The sequence below is a fragment of the Vulpes vulpes genome, chromosome 16 (assembly GCF_048418805.1).
Source record: "Vulpes vulpes isolate BD-2025 chromosome 16, VulVul3, whole genome shotgun sequence".
NCBI classification, from domain to species: domain Eukaryota; kingdom Metazoa; phylum Chordata; class Mammalia; order Carnivora; family Canidae; genus Vulpes; species Vulpes vulpes.
Window position 1 is genome coordinate 81,272,649 of NC_132795.1, and position 22,304 is coordinate 81,294,952.

General features: G+C 36.3%; 1 long non-coding RNA gene across 1 annotated transcript in view; it reads left to right on the forward strand.

The window, feature by feature from the left end:
• LOC112915341 (uncharacterized) overlaps positions 1–5,863 on the forward strand; it is a 52,217-nt gene extending 46,354 nt beyond the window's left edge. Inside the window, exons 3-4 of the long non-coding RNA XR_003234048.2 lie at positions 1,100–1,212; positions 5,236–5,863. This is a non-coding gene — a long non-coding RNA (uncharacterized lncRNA). The remainder of the gene's footprint in view (positions 1–1,099; positions 1,213–5,235) is intronic.
• Positions 5,864–22,304: the final 16,441 nt, after the last annotated feature.

Below are 22,304 nucleotides of genomic sequence, written 5' to 3' on the forward strand. Positions count from 1 at the left end.
GTTAAGAGATTTAGGCCACCAGGTACCAATATAAAGCACGCTTCCCTAAAATCAAGATAGGTACCATTAATCATTTTCTATTCTTAATTCAATATGTTTTAGAAGGTCTATTCTTACCAATTTCCTAACATCATGTTAGATTTCAAACACACTTAAAAAAATTTGTAAAGAGAACCTTTCAAGTATAATTTGATAAAATTCTCACTGATCCTTACTATTAGTAATTATCACCTAATATGAATATGACCTTATTTGCATATTTAATCAAAACACTATTTTTAATCTTGGTCTGATGCATCCAGAAAGATGATCAGTTCCAAGACTTTAGGATCTCTTGATACTGCAAGATCTTATAGCTTATTTGTTGATCAGCAATAGAACTGAAGGTTAAGAAGCCATTTCTGCACTGCCATTATCAGCATGCTATGAACATAAGTGCAGGCTAACCTAACCTCCTTCCTTGCATTATCATTATCCATTCCACATAGGAACAGAGCGAAAGGGAGCAATCTTGCAGCAGTGTCCTGTCACAGGGGCAGGAAAACATCATGCTTTATGGTGTCAAAGCCCCAAATTAAACTTAACCATAACTGTTTATGACAGAAGAAGAATCAGACACTGTTATTCGGAAAGATGTGGCTTTTACTTCCTAGTGGTTATTTTTCACAATTGTAGTTTAAAGCTAATCGTTTTTAACACCTGCTTAGTTTTAGTAACTAATAATAATTGACTAGAAACTCTGGCATATTTATTTATCACAGTTTTCTATTCCAGTCCACATTATCCATGTTATTAATGTGAACTTCCAGAGTTGTTATGGCCTACGAAACTAAACTGCTTCATTAAAAAAAAAAATCATTGCATCAAGTTTTTGCCAATAGTAGTAAATATACTAATTTTTTCATTATAGAGAGATGATAGCTGACAAAGTATATTTTGTTTCTTTTGAGTTTTCTTTCTCAAACATGTTGTGATATCAGAAAAGGAGGCCTTGCTGAAATGTATGGTTTGTGGAAAAGAAAGAACATATGCCTCAGAACATGCATATAGTATAGGTAGGCTATGGGGATCAGATTTTTCTGAACTTGTTCTCTTGCAGCTTCTTTGCTGAGATTCCTGGAGAATAGCCAACATGGAATCAATTCTGAAATGCTCTGCTAGCCCATCTGGAAGAACACGTTTGTTTCCCAAACAGCCAAAGAGCTCTGCAAGGTAAAGCCTGTCTTCCTGTAGTGGTGAAGATTTCCCTAAGGTGAAGTCTGCAGAAGGCAACACAGATGTTGCTATAGTGGCATATCAGAACAATGGGAAGACACAAGGCTAGAAGTAACGGACCGCTATATGAGCATATTGGAGTCTGGGGAAGTCAAGCAGTGTGTTGTGTAGCATCTCTCCAAACACCCTGATTCCGGGTTTCAGAGGCCAAGAGAATGAGAAAGTCCAACACATATACACTGACAGGGGCTGGCTATTTAATGAGATATGTCAGTATTCAGAGAGTGTGGAGCATGGGATTTTAGCATAGAAAAGAAACTTGGAGATCATTTAACCCAAATTTCTCACTTTATAGGTGAGAAAATGGTGGCTAAGACTGAAAACATGGGCTGCCTAATTTTTCACGACTGGGGGAAGGAATACTTGGATCCATCATGAAAATTTGGAAGCATCCTAAATGCCCATCAATAAGAGATGAATAAGTAAAATTGTACTATCTCAACAACTCCCTTCATGGGAATATGATGCTTGGATTGGCATAAATATGCTCCTGAAACTGAAATGGAAGCCCACTCAGACCCATTCTATTACTTGAAAATGTGGAGGAAATGGATTTCCCACTTGTTCCTCAATTTGGAGCAATTGCATGGAGAAGGGGAAATGGAAGCTAGAGAGGTAAACTAGTGTTTATGATAAATAACAAGATTCTGTTCTAGAAGTTCAGCCACTTCATCACTTGGCAGAGCAATGCCACTTGCCAGAATAGTGGCTCTGGTATCATTTTCAGAATGAGAGAACTCCTTACACAAGTGTTCTATCCTATCAAGTTAGCAAATTATCTAGTACAGAAAGGCAATACAGTCCTTTTAGTAGCCCAAATTTTTCCCCTTTGTTATACTCTGGGGGATTCTGGAAAAAAAAAAAGAACCTTAATCCTAAAAATAATGCCTCCAATGAACTTTTACTGAACACACACTATGTGCTAATTTATATAGACTATTTCATTCGATTCTCTCAAAACACTAAGTTAAAACTATTATTCTTGTTCCATTTCATAGATTTGCAAACAGACTCAGAGAGGTTAAGTGGTCCCAGGTCACACAACTAGGAAATGGTACAATTTGGAATCAAATAAAGGCAGTAAGACTTCAGAGTCTTTGCTCTCATCCAAATTCTACTTACTGAAAGAAAAATAATGATTTCCATTTTACTTATCATTTTATGAAAGATTTGGTTAGTTAGTGTGCCTGTTTGATTCCTGGAACAAACATTCAGGTAATTCCTACCTTTATTCCTCCTAGATGTTTGGGGGATGGCTTTACTCTCTGGAGAGCAATGGTCTTCTTTGAACTATAAATGAAGCGCTAGCTCACGTCACATTTCACCCACTGTGCTATTCCTAGGCCACACCCTAGGGTTGTTTTTAGCGCTACATTCTACCTTTCAGCCTAAATCAGGACTATGTTGATTCTGCATTCAGGTGAGTAGGTGGATTTTTTCACCTCAGTTGCAAGCATCTGAACATTGTCATTAGATAATTCAAACCTTCTTATCCCAGAGATGCATCACATTCCTGCTTATGCTCTTTTTTCCTTTCAGGGAAAAATTAGAGACATGATTGCTTGTCACAATTAGAGGATGCTCATACAGGCAGGTGACATTATGACTGCGGAATATAATATCTTGAAGAGGCCTAAAATAGCATCTAATTCAAAGAATGTCACCCACAGGAATAGGGCATATGCCAGTGAAGGGATACCAGACTCACTTGAGCATTCTTTTTAAAAATATACATCCCACCCCATCTCCCAACACACACAGTCTGCTGTTATCCCTAGGACCATATTGTCTCTTGCAACTGTACATTGAAACTCACCCAAAATTCACTGACTAAATGAGCCATCATTATAGAGATAATGTGGCATAAACTATAAGTGTGGTACTGCAAGGCAGGGAGTACTATGTCAGCCAGAGTCTAGGAAGAAAATGGAGCATATGCATGACAGGCATAATAATAGAGAGGATTTAATAAAGGGAATTTGTTTACGAAGGTATTAGAAAAACTGAAAGCTAAAGTTGAGAAGCTGAGGTTATCTGGTAGTTAGCACCGGCAGGAGCCAGTGTCTTTCCTTGGGTTGGAGGGAAACACTGAGTCACATCCTGTGATTGGAATCACCTGGAGGGAACTAGAAACATGAAGAGAGAAACCGCTGTAGGGAAGAAATTCTCTGAGATGCTCTTTCCTGCCTTCCAATCTCTTGTGTCTCTCCCATGGGCTGACTCTATACAGAAACGAGTTTTCAAGGAAGCCTAGAAATGTTAGCTTGTGGGGCACAGTTCTCCACAATAAGAAACAAGAAGCAGGGCATATAGTTGAGGAGTATCTCTAGACAGGTAAGACCGTTCAACTTCCCTGGATAACAAACTTCATACTTTCACTTTCATAGGCAGAAAGCTATTCCTGTTACTTAAAATTTAATGCCTTTTTATATTCAGATAATTCATATATAGTGTTCACAGGTGGCAAAAAATTCCAAACAAAGTGGGGAAGAATGAGATGAAATGCCATGAGGAAGGAACATGCCCAGTTTGTTAGTAAAGCCTAGAAGGCTTATTTAATACTACTTTAAAATAGTATCTTGAGTTCCTCTTGTGCACGGACTCATGTTCTCTTAGCAAATCTTTTCTATCAGCCATTTCTGTGACAGCTGCCTTCAGGTACATATTACTGGGCAGCACCTCACCTCAACAGCAGGCTCTCATCTCCTGGGATTTCTTCCGTCCTCAATGTGGAAACCTGAAGAAATTCTGATCATCCTGCACAACCTAAATGTGCCAGGAAGGTAATTGCCCCTTGGATAAGCCTAGACTGGTGAGGAGAAGCAACCAGAAGAAAATTGTTTTCTTCTTCCACCCTGAAGATAAACCATTTTGAGGCACATTTTAGATGGCTCCTGAAAAGATACAGCAGGATTGCTGTTCATGGCAACCAATCTGAAAATGCCCTCTTGCATTGGTTTTCCTTCCTCCTCCAAGATAAATTTAAGTCCCTGTCTCAGTCTCCACCTTCCTGAAGAAAGCTAAGATAAATAGAAAATGTAATTTTTATTTTCATATTATATTTTATTTTATTTTCATTTTACATTTTTATTATTTTCTTAGCGAAAGTTGCATACATATTGTCATTTGTACTTCTCAAAGGAATTAAAGGCTATATCTAGTATTTAGAAGTCATAAAGTAGACAAGGTGATTAATATTTTCTTTATCTTATAGGAAAAGAAGCTAATATACAGAAGGGTTAAGTAATTTGCTCAAATGTTTCTCCACTGAGGGTCCACAGAATGAAATAAAATTTCTGTCTGCTCATCTAGGACTGGTTCTTATGCAGCTGTAACCAATCAACTATATATCTTTTCTCTTGAGTTAATGTTGATGGCACTTGACTAAGTGCAGCTTTAAATGATAGAGTGGAATAACCAAGGCCTTTAGAGAAACTGGAGTGATACGCTAATTATTCTGGCATGCAGCCATTATCAGTGATCCAATCTTCTATTAGTAAAGGTCATAAAGAGAGAAAAGATTTGCAAAAAAGAGTAATAGAATTCCAAGCCCAAAGATAGCCTTCAAGACCATATTGAATGGGAAACAGAACCAGATAGGTCATCGGTTATTTCAGTCTCATCGATATGAGATGTTTATATTGGAAATTTTCTCTGTTATTTGAAAACTAATTGCCTTCCTCTCATGGCCTTTGTAAGTCAGACTTTGAGAAAATAATTTTTTTGTAGAAGAGAAAGTACTGAGATCCTGAGAAGCTGGCCAAATAAAACCTCCCAAATATTTGATTATTTGCCAAGAGAAATGTTAAATCACCAGAATGTTTTCTGAATAAAAGTAAAAAAGGTAACTTAACATAATATGTCTAATATATTAACTATCTCAAAACAGAACTTTACTCTGTCTTCTTGCATTCTCCATGATACTGAATTTAGCCTCATTTCTCTTCTCTCCCCATACAGGTCTATCTCCTCCATCTTGGAATCCACTTATGATTTGTTTCGAATACCTTGACCACATCCTCATAGACTAATATTTCACAAGAGTTTCCTATGCTTTGAAATATAAATTATTACAATGTATCCTTGCTTTCTGGGATATCAAATATGTATATTTACTCTTTAACATTGCATGCCGTGCATTGGAGAAATGGAGGCTAGGGACCAACATTTCATTACAACAGACATCATTCTTGAATGCAGTGTTGACTTCCTTTCTGAATGTTGCTCTCCACTTCCGTTGTGCAAACTGAAATGCTAAATATTAAGTTCTACAGACTTTTTAACTATGTTGACAATATGTTTCCTTTCTTTCCTTTTAAACCCACAGATATTTTTCTTTAGGTTCCATGACTTGATAAATATGTTTTAGATATCACTGAAATTCAGGAGACAGGAACAGTTTGCAAGCAAGGGACTTGCTAATTATAGTGTTAAGGAAAGTGGCTTTGAAAAATCAATCATTTTTTATATATCTGGCTCTGTAACTCAAATACTGTCCTATTTTAACTTTACCCAACTATAATATCACCTAATAAAGTACATTCTAAAGCAGGTGTGAGCAAACATAGCTCCCAGGGCCAAATATGACCCGCTGTCTATTTTTTGTAAATAAAGTTTTATTGGAACATAATCACACTGATGTTTTGTCTATGGTTGCTATATTTTGGCTTAAATAAGAGGTTGTGCATTATAGTAATATTTAAATTTATTTTTCTTTACCACTGCATGATAAAGCCATGGGAAAGAGATGAAGTAATCTATAATCATTTCTACTGCGTTGTGCTTAGCATATTGGTTCAATAATACCTGTTTGTTCTACTTGTCGTTCATAATTTGATTTCTTTCATGAAGCACGATTCATTAATTAGTTTGCAATTACAACTTATATAGGCAGGACATATTAGCCTGGTACTGTGTTACCAAAGGAGTTAAATGACAAAACAGGGATCAAAAATTTAACGGAAAAAATATAGGGACTTTCATTTATAATTCAAGTAGAAATCATTTGTCTCCACCTCCATTTGACCATGCCTTAGAAATAGGTTTCACTTACATGAATTTCAAAGGACTTAACCTGATTCTGAGTGAATGTATTTTCCACAATGCAAGATACTTCTGCTAGTGTCCACAACTGGCTAATAGTTCAGAGGAGGAGGAGCTTCCTTAACCTCTAGCCCAGAGTATTCTTAGAACATATGATCTGGGGCTTCAAGGGATTTTAGTGATTCTTTCAACTCTCTCATCATAAAGATTGGAACATAGTATCCCATAGAACAAGGTACTTTGCTTAACGTGACCCAAATTATTAATGTGAAAACCAGAATTAGGACCTAGATTGTGTCAGCTTCTAATTCGTATTTTTTTTTACCCTATCACACTATATACAAACTTGCTAATAACAGTCTGACAATCTCATTTTATCTATTTTTTAAAGATTTATTTATTTATTCATGAGAGAGAGAGAGAGAGGCAGAAACACAGGCAGAGGGAGAAGCAGACTCCCCACAGGGAGTCCAATGTGGGACTTGATCCCGGATCCCAGGATCATGCTCTGAGCCAAAGGCAGACACTCAACTGCTAAGCCACCCAGACATCCCTCATTTTATCTATTTTTAATGCTGTTGAACTAGAAAGTATTTGTTTGATGTTAATGTAATGTTTCAAAATATTTTGCAGAGTAAATATTTGTTAGATTATTAGAAAACCTACCTAAGTCTTCTAAGGTTTCACTTCATATTTGTGAGCAATCACAATTATGTTTTCTGTAGAAAGAACACTTTTCAGCATCTTTTTTTGCTTAAAACTTTCTTCTCACCATGTTTATGTTACTTTCTAATTTTCAGGGATAGCAATTCATTTCTTTTAGTTAAAACTTATCTATTCCTTGCTTTATTCTTTTGAATTGCAAATATTCCTGAGAAAAGTAACATATTAAGTCACTAGCTCCTTACTATAAATATATATTTTCAGTTACAGTATGGTGAAATGAATAACAAAGGTTTGGGAGGAAATGAAACATTGAATGGAGAAGAAACATAAAAGCTTGGAGAAGAGAATTTGGGGGGAAAATGCATAAAGGTAAAATTTGTAGGTTTAAAGGTATCTTAAAAATCCCTTACCAGCCCTATCTAGTGCTTGAAGCTAGTTTGCAACAATTCAAATGTGCCAGTGACAGGGAGCTTCTCACTTTCTGAGAACATTTATGTCATCTAGGACAACTGGGACAATAATTTTAGACAGTTAGCCTTTATACTGAACTGAAATATGTCTCCCTGTAGTTACTTGCATTGATTCTTATTTCCTCACCTATCTGACATACTTCTCAAGAATATAAAAAATGATCTGTCCACAGCATGCCTCCTTTTCTATAAACTAAACACCCCCCTTTCCTTCTGGGAATATATCACATTCCTCTTGCAGTGGTTTTTCTTATATAGCTGGTCTTTGCTAACAGGTAGAGCCCAGAACAGACCTTCCCTATTTTTGCTAGAAATAACTTTTTTGAAAATCAGACTCATGTGTTATGAAAGGTGTCAAAGGCAAACAACTTATGTCTTATTGTTATTTCTTTAATACATAGGAAGGAGAGTTAAGGAAAGCAGTATGGGCTTCAAAGCTGGTGCAGAAAAGGGGATCCATGCTATAATGAGGCTTCTGGGAGCTTTTAAAAATCAAATCAAACAAGTTCTATAACTCTTGGGAGATGTACATAGATATAAACTTGCAAAGGTGCCAATTAGGGACCCAAGAAAGAAGATTTAAAATTATTTTCATTGGGTAAAAAGTAGACTAGAAATTAGAACCTAAATATAAATTCTGAAAAACGTGCATAGGTCTCTAGACCTCAAAAAACTCCTTGGACTCGCCTTTCAGCCTCTTGACTATATTGAGAGTATCAGTGCTTCAGTCTATGTACACAGCCCCCTTAGTTCTTTTGACTTAATCTGTGCATAGCCAGGAAGGAAAAATGTCTTAGAGGATGTCACTGATTTTTTTTTAATTAGATGTCTTTTGACATGTCCTTTTCTATTACAGAGTATGAGAATTCCAATCAGGCTTCACGTCTGAGTAGTTGAAGTTCTTAGCATCATGAAAATTAACCTACCTTAAAGGGAGCTCAGGTCTGTCCTCAAAGGCAGGCATGGCAGGGTATATTGGACAATCCCAAAATGGGTATGATATCTCTGACATAAACACATATGACTGGAACTTAATAATTAGAAAATGAGATTAAGATCTTATCCCCTGCTAGCATGCAAATTTATTTTGGAAGCCTAACCCACTTATCCTTGATGGAAATTTTTCCTACAGTGAATTATTTGAGTAATATCTTTCAAGATACTATGGTTGAAGGAAAAATAAAAGTAGAAAACCAAGGCAACAAGAAGGAAGGAAAGACTGAGGCCACCAAAATTAACTTTATTTACTTGAGAAGATTATGGGCAGTAACAATGGTTGCTAATTGTCACAATATTGAGCCAAGGCTCCAAATTCAATTCATGCAAGTCTCTTACTCAATATTTATATTACGCAGTTATTCTGAATGCTCTTTCCCAGTTCTTTCTTTTCTGGTTATTCTCTTTCCTATAAATTTAGTCCATACTCCCAACTTAAAATTATTTCTGCTCTATCTTCTCTGGGCCTCTGTTCAGGCCACCCTATGTGTCTGAAATGCTCACATTATCCCAGCTTAAATGCCCCTTTTCCATCAATGCATCTGAATCTTCTCCTTTTCTAGACAAGGAGACTGAGACACTTCACCTTATTCATATCCTATGGATAGTATGCTTAACTCAATATTTTTTCAATCTGGCCACTAACCATTTCCATATCCAATGTTTTACTCATTTGATATATGGCTCATGCAGTAATTAGTGTATCTAATTCTCCGGACCACCTTTCATTGATAACTGTGTCAGATCACAGACTCCTAGAGAGAAAAGTTAAGATTGTACTACCAGGATGCTATAGATATATGTATATGTAAAGATTGGAGAGAAAAAGCCTACCTACTTTGCAGTCTTTTATTCATCAATTCCTCCATCACAATCCACTACACGTCTGCTGGGGACACTCAAAGTTATCATTATAATGATACTTTTAAGACTAAAATTTTGTTTTCAAATGACCTGTTTAAATTGAATATAAATTTTCTGGATGGAGTAACATTACCCATTAACAGCCTTTAGTTCACTACTAGAGTTTGATTCATCAGATTTTCTGAGTGTCACGTCGTAGAGAGCTGATTCCTGGGACAAGGAAAGGGAGATTTAAATGGCATAAAAGAGCATAAAAATGTTCAGAGAATGAGATATTGTTTGGGAACTTTTTTTGATCATAGTTTTGCTCACTTAGCATCTCAGTTACTAGTTAAGAAACAGGAAGGACTGGAAAAAAAAAAGAAATAACAAAGCATTTTCTATCAGGTAAGCTGAGCATAGAAATGCAAAATAAATGCTCTTTTATGAGGATATCTGTAACAAAGAAATATCATTTAGGGTTTAAAAACCATTAGATTCTTTCCATAAGTTTTCATTGTCTATTTTCTTAGCTGAAGACTTTTGACTCAAAAACTAGAAATGTGGAGAAGTAGGGGAAGACTGCATAGTAGAAGGACCCTCTGCTCACCCTGTCCCGCATCACAACTATATATCATCCACATCCAAGTTAATAAACCAGAGAGCAATTTGAAGACAAGCAGAGCAAACCTCACAACTAAACATAGATAACCTGCATCTGAAAGGTTAGGAAGGTCAGAAAGGTGGAGAGAGGTTGCCTGCAGGAGGGAGACAGCTGCATATGGAGAGAGCAGAGAAGGGGGCCCCCACACCAGGGATCTCACATTAGGTAGAATAATCCCCATAATGTGTGGCTTTAAAAAACTGTAGGGGCTGGATTCTGTGAATTCACAAAGCCAGTGGGACTTGGAACCAGGGGCTTTAAAAGTCAGCTAATTCAGCACTAGGTGAGTGTGGAGGGCAAGTGATAGCTGGGTCACTGCCCTTACAGAGATAGCAGGCTACACAGAGAAGCAACATAAAAATGGCAACACTGGGGTCAAACAGGAGACATATTTGTTTATACTGACTTCTGAGCATATTGGGGGACTTCTGAGAAAACAAGGGAGCTGGCAGGTGCCACTTTCCTTCCCCGTCCCTTAGCATAAACACAGAGCCATCTGTGGAAGGTGGGTCTACATCAACACTTGTAGCCTGGGTCAAAAGCTCAGGGCAAATGTTGTTAAAGTTACACACATGCCCCACCCAGCCACAGCACAGTGTCCACCAATAAGCCCCCAGCCATCTATGCATGCCATGCTCAGCTGTACCCAGCTGCATTCAATCTTGTTGCCCCCAGCCACACCATCACTTTGGGGGAATCTGACATGGGACTAGTGGCCCATGGCAAATTTTGCAAACATCACTGCTCTGCTTCTAAGATTCCCTAGTAAGAATGTCTCCTCATAGCTGATCTACCTGGGTCTAACACTACAGAAGGAAGCACAGCCCACAAGAGGTAGAGTCAGTGCACATGACCTCACTGAAAGGAAAAGTGGCTCAGACACAACATCAGAGAACAAACAACACATATAGGATACTCTCCTGAAGTGCCAGGTTCTAGAGAACAGGGAACACTGGACTATAGGGCACTCCAGGACCTCTTCTTCATAAAGGCATTACTCTCAGCAGCAGAAGACATAGCTGACTTTCTTAACACAGAAAAACAGAAACAGAGAGGCAGACAAAATGAGAAGACAGAGAAGATTATCCCAAGTGAAAGAACAAGAGAAAGCCACGACCAGAAATCTAAGTGAAACAGATATAAGTAAAATGACTTATAGAGAATTTAAAAGAATGATCATCGGGCAGCCCAGATGGCTTGGTGGTTTAGCACCACCTTCAGCCCAAGGCCTGATCCTGGAGACCCGGGATCCAGTCCCACATTGGGCTCCCAGCATGGAGACTGCTTTTACCTCTGCCCGTGTTTCTGCCCTCCCCCCCCCTTTTGTCTCTCATGAATTTGTCTCTCTTTTAAAAAATAGTAAATAAATAATAAATAAATAAATAAATAAATAAATAAATAAGTAAAAGAATGATCATAAGGATACTCACTGGGCTTGAGAAAAGAGTGGAAGACATGAGTGAAACCCTTAACTCAAAGATAAGGAGTAGCACAGATAATGGGCTCAATAAACAGAATAAGAAACACACTTGGTGGAATAAATAGCAGGATGGAAGAAGCAGAGGAAAAAAATAGTGACCAGTAAGACAGAATGGAAAGTAAACCAGTTGAACAAAATAAATTAAAAAAAAAAAAAAGAATTATACAAGATGAGATTAGATGTAGAGAGCTGTGGCTCCATCAAATATAATAGCATTTGCATTATAGGAGTCACAGAAGAAGAAAAGAGAAAAGGGGGTAGAAAATTTATTTGAAGAAATAGGAGCTAAAAACTTCCCTAATTGGGGAAGGAAACAGATATCCTGATCCAGGAGGCACAGAGAACTTCCATAAAAATCAGCAAAAGCAGACCCACATCAAGACATATTGGAATTAAATTTGTAAAATACAGTGATGGAGAAAAAAATCTTAAAAGTAACAGGACAAAAGAAGTCAGTAACTTACAAGGGAAAACTCAGAATGTTAGCAGGATATTCTTCAACAGAAACTTTCCAAGCCAGAAGGGGATGACGTGATCAATTGAGAGTCCTGAATGGGAAAAACCTGCAGCCAAGAATACTCTATCCAGCAAAGTTATTATTCAGAATAGAAGGAGAGATAAAGAGTTTCCTAAACAAACAAGAACTAAAGGAGTTCATGACCACTAAATCAGCCCTGCAAAAAATTTAAAGGGGACACTTTGAGTGGAAAAAAGAGACCAAATTTGGCAGCATAAAGGTTGGAAACACAAAAGCAGTAAAACTGAATATTTTTGAAGAAAAATCTGTCAAAGATTTCACACACAATAAAGGATATAACATATAAAATTGGGGAGAAGAGGGGAAATAGAATGGGTTCAAATTCAAAGAAACATCAACTTCATAAAGATTGCTATATAGAAGAGAAGATATCCAAACTTAATGGTAACTATATATCAAAACCCAGTAATAAACATGCAAAATGCTTAATGAGGAGAAAAAAAATCTAAATATATCACTAAAGAAAATCAGCAAAACATGAAAGAGAGAAAGACAAGAAAGGATTAGAGAAAATTTTCAGAGACAACCACAAAACAAGTAATAAAATGGCAATAAATACATATCTATCAGTAATTTCTTTGAATATAAGTGGACTAAATGGCCAAAAGGCATACAGTGACAGATTGGATTAAGAAAAAAAAAAAAAGACGCATCCTTATACTGCCTACAAAATACTCATTTTAGACCTAAAGACACCTGCAGATTCGAAGCAAGGGGGTAGAGAACTATCTATCATGCAAATGGATGTCAATAGAAAACCAAAGTAGCAACATTTATATTGGCTAAAATGAACTTTAAAACAATGATTGTAATTAAAGACAAAAAAAGGACACTTTCTAATAATAAATGGGGAAATCCAACAAGAAGATATAACAATTACGAATATCCATGTACCTAACATAGGAGCACCCAAAATATGTAAAACAGAAAATAATAAACAAAAGGAACTAATTGATAATAACACAAGAATACTAAAGTACTTGAATACCACACTTACATCAGTGGACAGATCATCTAAATAGAACACCAATAAAGAAGCAATACCTTAGAATAACACACTGTACCGAATGGATTTAACAGATATATTCAGAACATTACATCCTAAAAATAGCAAAATACATATTATTTTCAGGTGCACATGGAACATTCTCCAGAATAGATCACACATTAGTCCACAAAACCAGCCTCAACAAATTCAAGAAGGTCAAAATCATAGCATGTGCCTTTTCTGACTACAATGCTCTGAAACTAGAAGCCACCCACAAAAAATTGTCTGGAAAGACCACAAATATATGGAAGTTAAATAACATATTATCAAACAATGAATGGATGAATCAGGAAATTAAAAAAAAAGAAATAAAAAGCTACATAGAAACAAATGAAAATAAAACATAACAGTCTAAAACTCTGGGATGCAGCAAAAGTAGTTCTAAGCCAGAAGTTTATAGCAATACAGGCCTATCATAAGGGCAAGAAAAATATCAAAACATAAGCGAAGCTTATGCCTAGAGGAACTAGGAAAAGAACAACAAACAAAACCTAAAACCTACAGAAGGAAGGGAATAATAAATATTAGAACAGAAATAAGTTATATAGAAAAAAAACACAACAAACAAAACAAAACAAAACACAATAGGGCAGATCAATGAAATCAGGGACTGGTTATTTGAAAAAAAATCAATAAAACTGATTAAATTCTTGCCAGACTTATTAAGAAAAAGAGAGAAAGAACTCAAATCAATAAAGTCACAAATGAGAGAGGAGAAATAACAGCCAACACCATGGAAATACAATTATAAAAGAATTTTATGAAAAACTATATGCCAAAAAATTGGACAATCTACACAATGGATGCATTCCTAGAAAAATTTTCAACTACCAAAACTGAAAAAGGGAGAAACAAAAAAATCTGAACAGAACAAATAACCAGCAAAGATAATGAGTCAGTAATCAAACAATTCCCAACAAACAAAAGTCCAGGATCAGATGGCTTCACAGGGGAATTCTACCAAATGATTAAAGAAGAGTTAATGCCTATCCTTCTCAAACTATTCCAAAATTAGAAAAGAAAGAACTTAAAAAGTTCACTCTATAAGGGCAATATTATCCAAATAGCAAAACTGGATAAAGACACCACTAAAAAAGAGAACCTACATGCTAATATCACTGATGAATGTGGATGTAAAAATCTCAGTAAAATACTAGCAAACCAAATTCAATAATACAGTAAAAGAATCATTTACCATAGTCAAGTGGAATTTATTCCTGGGCTACAAGGGTGATTCAATATTTGTAAATCAATGTGATACATTACATCAATAAAAGAAAGGATAAGAACTACATGATCATTTCGATAGATGCAGAAAAATATTTTGAGTAAGTACAGTATCAATTCATGATAAAAACACTCAACAAAGTTAGTTTAGAGGAAACATACCTCAACATAATAAAGGCCATTTATGAAAAACCCACAGCTCACGTACTCAATGGTGAAAAGCTGAAAACTTTTACCCTAAGGTCAGGAACAAGACAAGGATGTCCACTCTCACCACTTTTATCAGCATAGTACTGAAAGTCCTAGCCACAGAAATTAGACAATAAAAAGAAATAAAGGCATCCAAAAAGGTAAAGAAGAAGTAAAACTTTCACTCTCTGCAGGTAACATGATACTCTACATAGAAAACCCCCAAAACTTCACCAAAAAACTTCTAGAACTGATAAACAAATTCAGAAAGTCATAGGATACAAAATCACTGTACAGAAATCTGATGCATTTCTATGCATCAATAATGAATAGGAAAGAACATCCAATGGAAAAAGGAGAGTCTCTTCAACAAATGGTGTTGAGAAAACTGGACACCAACATTTAAAGGAAAGAAATTGGGTCACTTTTACACCAAACACAAAAATAAATTCAAAATGCACTAAAGACCTAAATATGAGACCTGAAACCATAAAAATCCTAGAAGAGAACACAGGCAGTAACCTCTTTGACATTGTAGCAACTTTTTTCTAGATATGTCTCCTGAGACAAGAGAAACAAAAGCAAAAATAGCCTATTGGGACTCCATCAGGAAAAAAAAAAAAAAAAAAAAGCTGCTGCACAGTGAAAGAAACAATCAACAAAACTAAATGGCCACCTGTGGAATGGGAGAAGATATTTGCAAATGACTTATCTAATAAAGGAGTAGTATCCAAAATATATAAGGAACTTATCAAACTCAACACCCAAAACCAAATAATCCAATTTAAAAATGGGCAGATATCTCCAAAGAAGATACCCAGATGGCCAACACATGAAAAGATGTTCATAACCACTTACCATCCAGAAATGCAAATCAAAACTACAATGAGCTATCACTTTGTGCTTGTCAGAAAAAAATCAACAACATAAGAAAAACAGGTGTCAGCAAAGATGTGGAGACAAAGGAACATTTGTACACTGTTGTTGAGAATGCAAACTGGTGCAGCCACTGTGGAAAACAGTATGGATCATTCCTCAAAAAGTTAAAAATAGAACTACTTTGTGATCCAGCAATTGTACCATTGGGTATTTACCCAAAAAATACAAGAACACTAATTCAAAGGGATACATGTACCCTAAAGTTTTTAGCAGCACTATATACAATATCCAAGACATGGAAGCAGCCCAAAGGAGTGTCCATTGATTGATGAATGAATAGATATATATCATATTATATATAATACATGAATATTACTGAGTCAGAAAAAAAGAATGAAATCTTGCCATTTGCAGTGATATGGATGGAGATAGAGGGTATTATGCTAAGTGAAATAAGTCATCAGAGAAAAACAAATATTATATGATTTCACTCATATGTGAAATTTAAACAAAAAGAAATGAACAGAGGGAAAAAAAGAGAGAGACAAACAAAACCAGACTCTTAATTATGGAAGTAAAAAAAAAAAAACAAAAACCTGATGGTTACCAGAGAGGAGTATTGTATTAAATAGGTGATGGGGATTACGGAATGCACTTGTTGCAATTGAGCACTGAGTGATGGATGCACATGTAAATCACTGTATTATACACTTGAAGCTAATATTACACTATATGTTAACTAACTGGAATTAAAATAAAAACTAAAAATGTAATCAAGGGATGGAGGAGAATACTCAGCAGATTACATGGTCATTCCAGGATCCAGGGAGTAGTAGAAAATCAGTCCTTTGTACCATGTGGAGTTTCTTCCTCCTCGGAAGACAATTCCTTTTCAGAGTCACCATAGAAGAGTAGTGAAAAAAACCCAACCAACCAAACAAACCTAAAACAACAGGATGAAAAGGTCTCATGTGTGTTTATGAACTTTTGTGACATTTTTGTTTCCAAGAAGGAAGGCAGGGCAGACAATTAGTTACTATTATGCAATTTCCTGGTACTCTTTTATTATGCTAATAAATATATCCCTTCTGACAAACTGGATAGTATATTAGAGCCTGTGATGAAAGCTCTTAAATATGAATTTGCTTTTCCTTAGGGAACCAGATTGCACACTTAATTGTTCCTGTTATTGTTCCTTTGAGCAAAAATGTGAGTTTTTATTAGAAGAGAATTCCAAAGAGAAGCTTACTTTCCACTGGGACTTTGTAGTTTAAAACACACACACACTCTCTCTCTCACGCACACAAACACACATCCCTATATGGACCCTTTTTTGTGTCAGAATTTATGGTGCAAGATGTTTTATGTGTGTTTTATCTACATACTTCCACAGTAACTTTAAAAGTTCAATATTATCATCCCATTATCTAAATTAGGAAACAAAGACATAAACTGTATTCTCATTTTCAAGACACTGAACTTCTTAAAACCACAATACACACTGAAAATATGTTTCACTGTAAAGAAAATAAAGAATAATATCTCAGAAGAGATTTAGCCTGCTTTAAAACTTCCCAAGCTCTTTGATGTCCACTACCTAATTAAATCTTTATGACAACTGTTTGAAGGAGAGCTAAGTAATATTATATCTACTTTGCATGTGAGGAAATTAAGAGATGCAGTGACTTCCTAAAGTTACAGAGCAAAGAAGTAGACCTGTGCATAAACAGACAAGAAAGAGGAATCCCTGGGTGGCTCAGTGGTTAAGCGCCTGCCTTCAGCCCAGGGTGTGATTCTGGAGTTCCAGGATTGAGTCCCAAGATCGAGTCCCAGGATCCCTGCATGGAGCCTGTTTCTCCCTCTGCCTCTCTCTTTCTCTCTCTCATGAATAAATAAAATCTTAAAAAAAAAGAGACAAGGGATCCCTGGGTGGCGCAGGGGTTTGGCGCCTGCCTTTGGCCCAGGGCGCGATCCTGGAGACCTGGGATCGAATCCCACGTCGGGCTCCCGGTGCATGGAGCCTGCTTCTCCCTCTGCCTGTGTCTCTGCCTCTCTCTCTCTCTCTCTCTCTCTCTCTCTCTTTCTCATGAATAAATAAATAAAATCTTAAAAAAAAAAAGAGACAAAAAGGCATTTTATGACGGGTGTTTATTATAATTTACAAATGTATGTTATATATTTCTTTCCTTTTTTATTATTTTATTATTTTTTAATAAATTAATTTTTTATTGGGGTTCAATTTACCAACATACAGAATAACACCCAGTGCTCATCCCGTCAAGTGCCCCCCTCAGTGCCCGTCACCCATTCACCCCCACCCCCGCCCTCCTCCCCTTCCACCACCCCTAGTTCATTTCCCAGAGTTAGGAGTCTTCATGTTCTGTCTCCCTTTCTGATATTTCCCAACATTTCTTTTCCCTTCCTTTATATTCCCTTTCACTATTATTTATATTCCCCAAATGAATGAGAACATATAATGTTTGTCCTTCTCCGATTGACTTACTTCACTCAGCATAATACCCTCCAGGTCCATCCACCTCGAAGCAAATGGTGGGTATTTGTCGTTTCTAATGGCTGAGGAATATTCCATTGTATACATAAACCACATCTTCTTTATCCATTTATCTTTCGATGGACACCGAGGCTCCTTCCAGTTTGGCTATTGTGGACATTGCTGCTATAAACATTGGGGTGCAGGTGTCCCGGCGTTTCACTGCATCTGTATCTTTGGGGTAAATCCCCAGCAGTGCAATTGCTGGGTCGTAGGGCAGGTCTATTTTTAACTCTTTGAGGAACCTCCACACAGTTTTCCAGAGTGGCTGCACCAGTTCACATTCCCACCAACAGTGCAAGAGGGTTCCCTTTTCTCCGCATCCTCTCCAACATTTGTGGTTTCCTGCCTTGTTAATTTTCCTCATTCTCACTGGTATGAGGTGGTAAAGTGATACATGTTTAAAGAAAAATGAATACATGTTTGCTGTAGAAAATATAATGATACAGAAAAATGTGATTAAGAAAAAAATTATTCTCCCACCCAAAGGCACTTGTTATTATCCTTTTGAAAGTAACTGGTCTGGATTTTTCTATAATGTAGTATAGTATTATAACATAACAATATATATAATATGCTATATAAATAGTATACTAGAAATGTTATATAAAACTTATAACATAATAAACTCCTATATAGACCTGGGTATAAACCTTGATCTTACTGCTCAATGACTAAGTCGTAAAATTTTTACTTCCTGAAATCTATAAATGAAGATAATGATTTAACTCTAGATTAATTACTATCATATATGTAAAACATGTAACATGGTTCCTGCCTCTGAGAAGATATTTAATAAATGTTAATGGTCATTATTGTTTGTATTATTATTATTCACATGTACAAATGTGGTAGTCTTTTTAAAAAAATTTTATTTATTTATTCATGATAGACATAGAGCGAGAGAGAGAGAGGCAGACACACAGGCAGAGGGAGAAGCAGGCTCCATGCAGGGAACCCGATGCGGGACTCGATCCTGGCACCCCAGGATTGCGCCCTGGGTCAAAGGCAGGCGCCAAACCGCTGAGCCACCCAGGGATCCCCCACATGTACAAATGTGAAATAAACATCCCATGACATTTTTTTTTTTACCATAAGATTATTTTGTTTGTACTCAGAAATTTGTTGAATTATGCTTTTAGTTTCTCACTCAGTAATAAGCTATGGATATTTTTCAATATCAATTGATTTTCCTAACTTCCTTTTTAAATGATTTTTTTATTGTTTAAGGTATGAATGCACCATACTTTACTTAATGCCTTCTGTATTGATAATCACTTAACTTGATTCTAATTATAAATTACTATAAATAATTCAGAAATGAACATATTCATACATATCTTTCCCTACATGTTCAAGTATTTCATGAAAATAAATTTCTATTAATAGAAATAATTTGTCAAGGAGAAACAATGGCAAACGAGATGGTTCTCAGAAAATGGTATCTTTCCAAATTAGCCGAATTGTAGAGGAAACCAGTGGACTCAATGATATATTTCATATCAGTGGCAATGATTTAGTTGCAAGAAAAAATATCAACTCACCTATGGTAGACAATAAAGGGATTTATCATCTCATAATTAGTATTATCAAGACTTCAAGTTTCTTCTCTTTCTATATTCTGTTATAGCAGCAGATCAACTGACTTTTTTCTTTGTCCCTCGTGTTTTTTTAGATGGCCAGAGCCATTCTGATTATCATGCCTACTAGTTCAATTGAGGAAAGATTTTTTTCTTTTTGTATCTCTTTTATCAGCACAGAGAAAGGTAATTGGATAGCTAGCTAGATAGAGTGAGTCAAAGAGCAAGCCATGTGAGATAGAACAGTGAAGGAAGAAAAGAGAAAAAAGAGGTCAGAACTTGAGAGAAGAGATAGCTAGCCTCCTCTTAGGCACTGGCCTTTCTTTTTATATTTATTATAAAGAATCAGGAAGCAAAAAGTCTATAATAAAGGCCAGCTATCTTAAAATGAGCCCAATATTAGTGAACATGGCCCAGCAGAGAGCCTAGAAAGGTGATTAAGTTTTTTTTTTTTTTTTTCTTTTTCTCTTTCTCTTGGAGGAGAGGCGTGGAAAGGGGGATAGGCAAAAATAAAAGATTCCTGTTCCCTATTTTTAAAAGTTTAAAAATTAGCATTATTAGCTTAATGTTCTAAGGCACCAAGTCTGTAATTGTTCAGGGATATGATGTCTTCAGAGATGAGAGTACATCAGAGGAGGACTTCCACACTAAAAGGTTGTCCTCTTCCTAATAGCAACTGGTTCTCTTGAGTCTTCCTGTGCCCAGAAGTTTCTTTCTTTTTTTTTTCCCAGAAGTTTTTGAAATGAGCTTTGATCATGCTATTTGACTGCATTACAAGGTTGAAAAACTGCCTCTCTAGTATCCATCTCAAAGTAAATTTGCCTGTTTTATTCAACATAGCTCACTAGATATAATCAAATGAGCACCATGTATCTACATATCTAATATATTGAAGAATGTTCTATGTTTCCTTTCCTCATAAAGATTGAAGTTCAAAGAAATTGAGTTGCAATTGTCTGTCAATCCACCTTGAATTTCTTACTGAATTCAGTTCAGTCAGAAGGATCATCACCCACATTACTGGTATAATTATCTTCAGCAGCTATAGACTAGAATGTTTACCATAGTAAATGTATTAATTTTTCTAAGGCTGCCATAACATCATACCACAAACTGTGTTCCTTAAACAACAAAAATTTATTTTCTTAAGTTCTCGAAGTTCAAGACCAAGGTATGCACATGTTCGGTTTCTTCTGAGCACTCTCTTCTTGGGTTATAGATGGCTGCCCTCTCATTGCTCACTGAGTGATCACATAGACTTTTCCTTGTGCTTGTGAATACCTTCTGTCTTTGACTATCCAATTTTTTTCTTTTTTAAGATTTTATTTATTTATTCTTAAGAGAGGCAGAGACATAAGTAGAGACAGAAGCAGGCTCCCCATGAGGAGCCTGATAGAGGACTGGATCCCAGGACCCCAGGACCATGACCTAAGCCAAAGGCAGACACTCAACCTCTGAGCCACCCTGGTGCCCCCAAATTTCCTCTTCTTATAAGGATGCCAGGAAGATTGTATTAGGGCCCACCACATAATTTCATTTGATCTTAATTACCTATTTAAAAGACCTATTTGCAAATATGTTCACACTCTTGAGTACTGGGGACTGAGGCTTCAATAATATGAATTTGAGAGGTATACAATGCAGACCATAACAGATGGGTATAGCTTTCCATTAAATGCAAAATTTTTGAAATCTTAACAAACTAAAAATCTAAGTACTAAATCTCACACAAGCAAAAATGACATTTCACAGTTTTTATATGTTGTTACGAAATGCCCTTCAAGCATTTCAAACTTAGATTTGGGTGAGCCTAGGTGGCTCAGTCAGCTAAGTGTCTGACTCTTGATTTTAGTTCAGGTCTTGATCTCAGGGTCATGGAATCAAGCCCCATGTCAGGCTCTGTGCTCAGCAGGGAGTCTGCTTTAGATTCGTTTCCCTCGCCCTCTGTCCATCCCCACTGCTCTCTTTCTCAATCTCTCTCTTTAAAATAAGTAAATAAATCTTTAAAACAACAACAAAGAACCAAACTTAGATTTGAAAATTAGTCAACTCTATGTATGTAGTTTGTTTTCTGCCATATTCAGTTTAAGACCCTTTGCTTTTGGGTTTGGGTTTTCCTAACCCAGTTATTTAAATTATTTCTCAAAGGAGACCTGCAACAAAAGGCATAAAATCCTAGATATCCATCTTTGCTTAAAGCATCAAGTATTTAGGACTGTCAATTCTCACCTTTCTGACAAGAGCATATCCATAACAAAAATAGTTTACTCTCAATTCAACATTTTAAAAAAGATTTTATTTATTTATTCATGAGAGAGAGAGAGAGAGAGAGAGAGAGAGGCACAGACACAGGCAGAGGGTGAAGCAGGCTCCATGCAGGGAGTCCGATGTGGGACTCAATCCCGGGACTCCAGGATCAAACCCTGGGTCGAAGGCAGGCCCTAAACCACTGAGCCATCCAGGGGTTTATACTTGATTTATTAAGACCCAGCCTGCCTTCTCTTTTCCATATAGTTTATCAACTCTTCATTATACCTTTCCTTAAGGCCTTAAAACTATTCATTCCTAGATATATTATATTATTGTCGTTGCTGTTCTGGTTTCTTCAACTAAGATCCTCATCATTGTAAAAGTTTCCTAGGATTGTATGAAGGATTTCTATTAACTTCCTCTCAGATATTTATACATTTTTATCATTTTTATATCATAGTCACCGAGAAGGAATTCCTAAATTGGTCCTATTGTTGACTCATGATCTGCAGATCTCAGATATTTCAGATTTCAGATTTTCTTCATTGTGTCTTGGATTGAAGCTCTTTCTGAGAGAGTCACTATAGTAGATCTCCTTGTCCTCA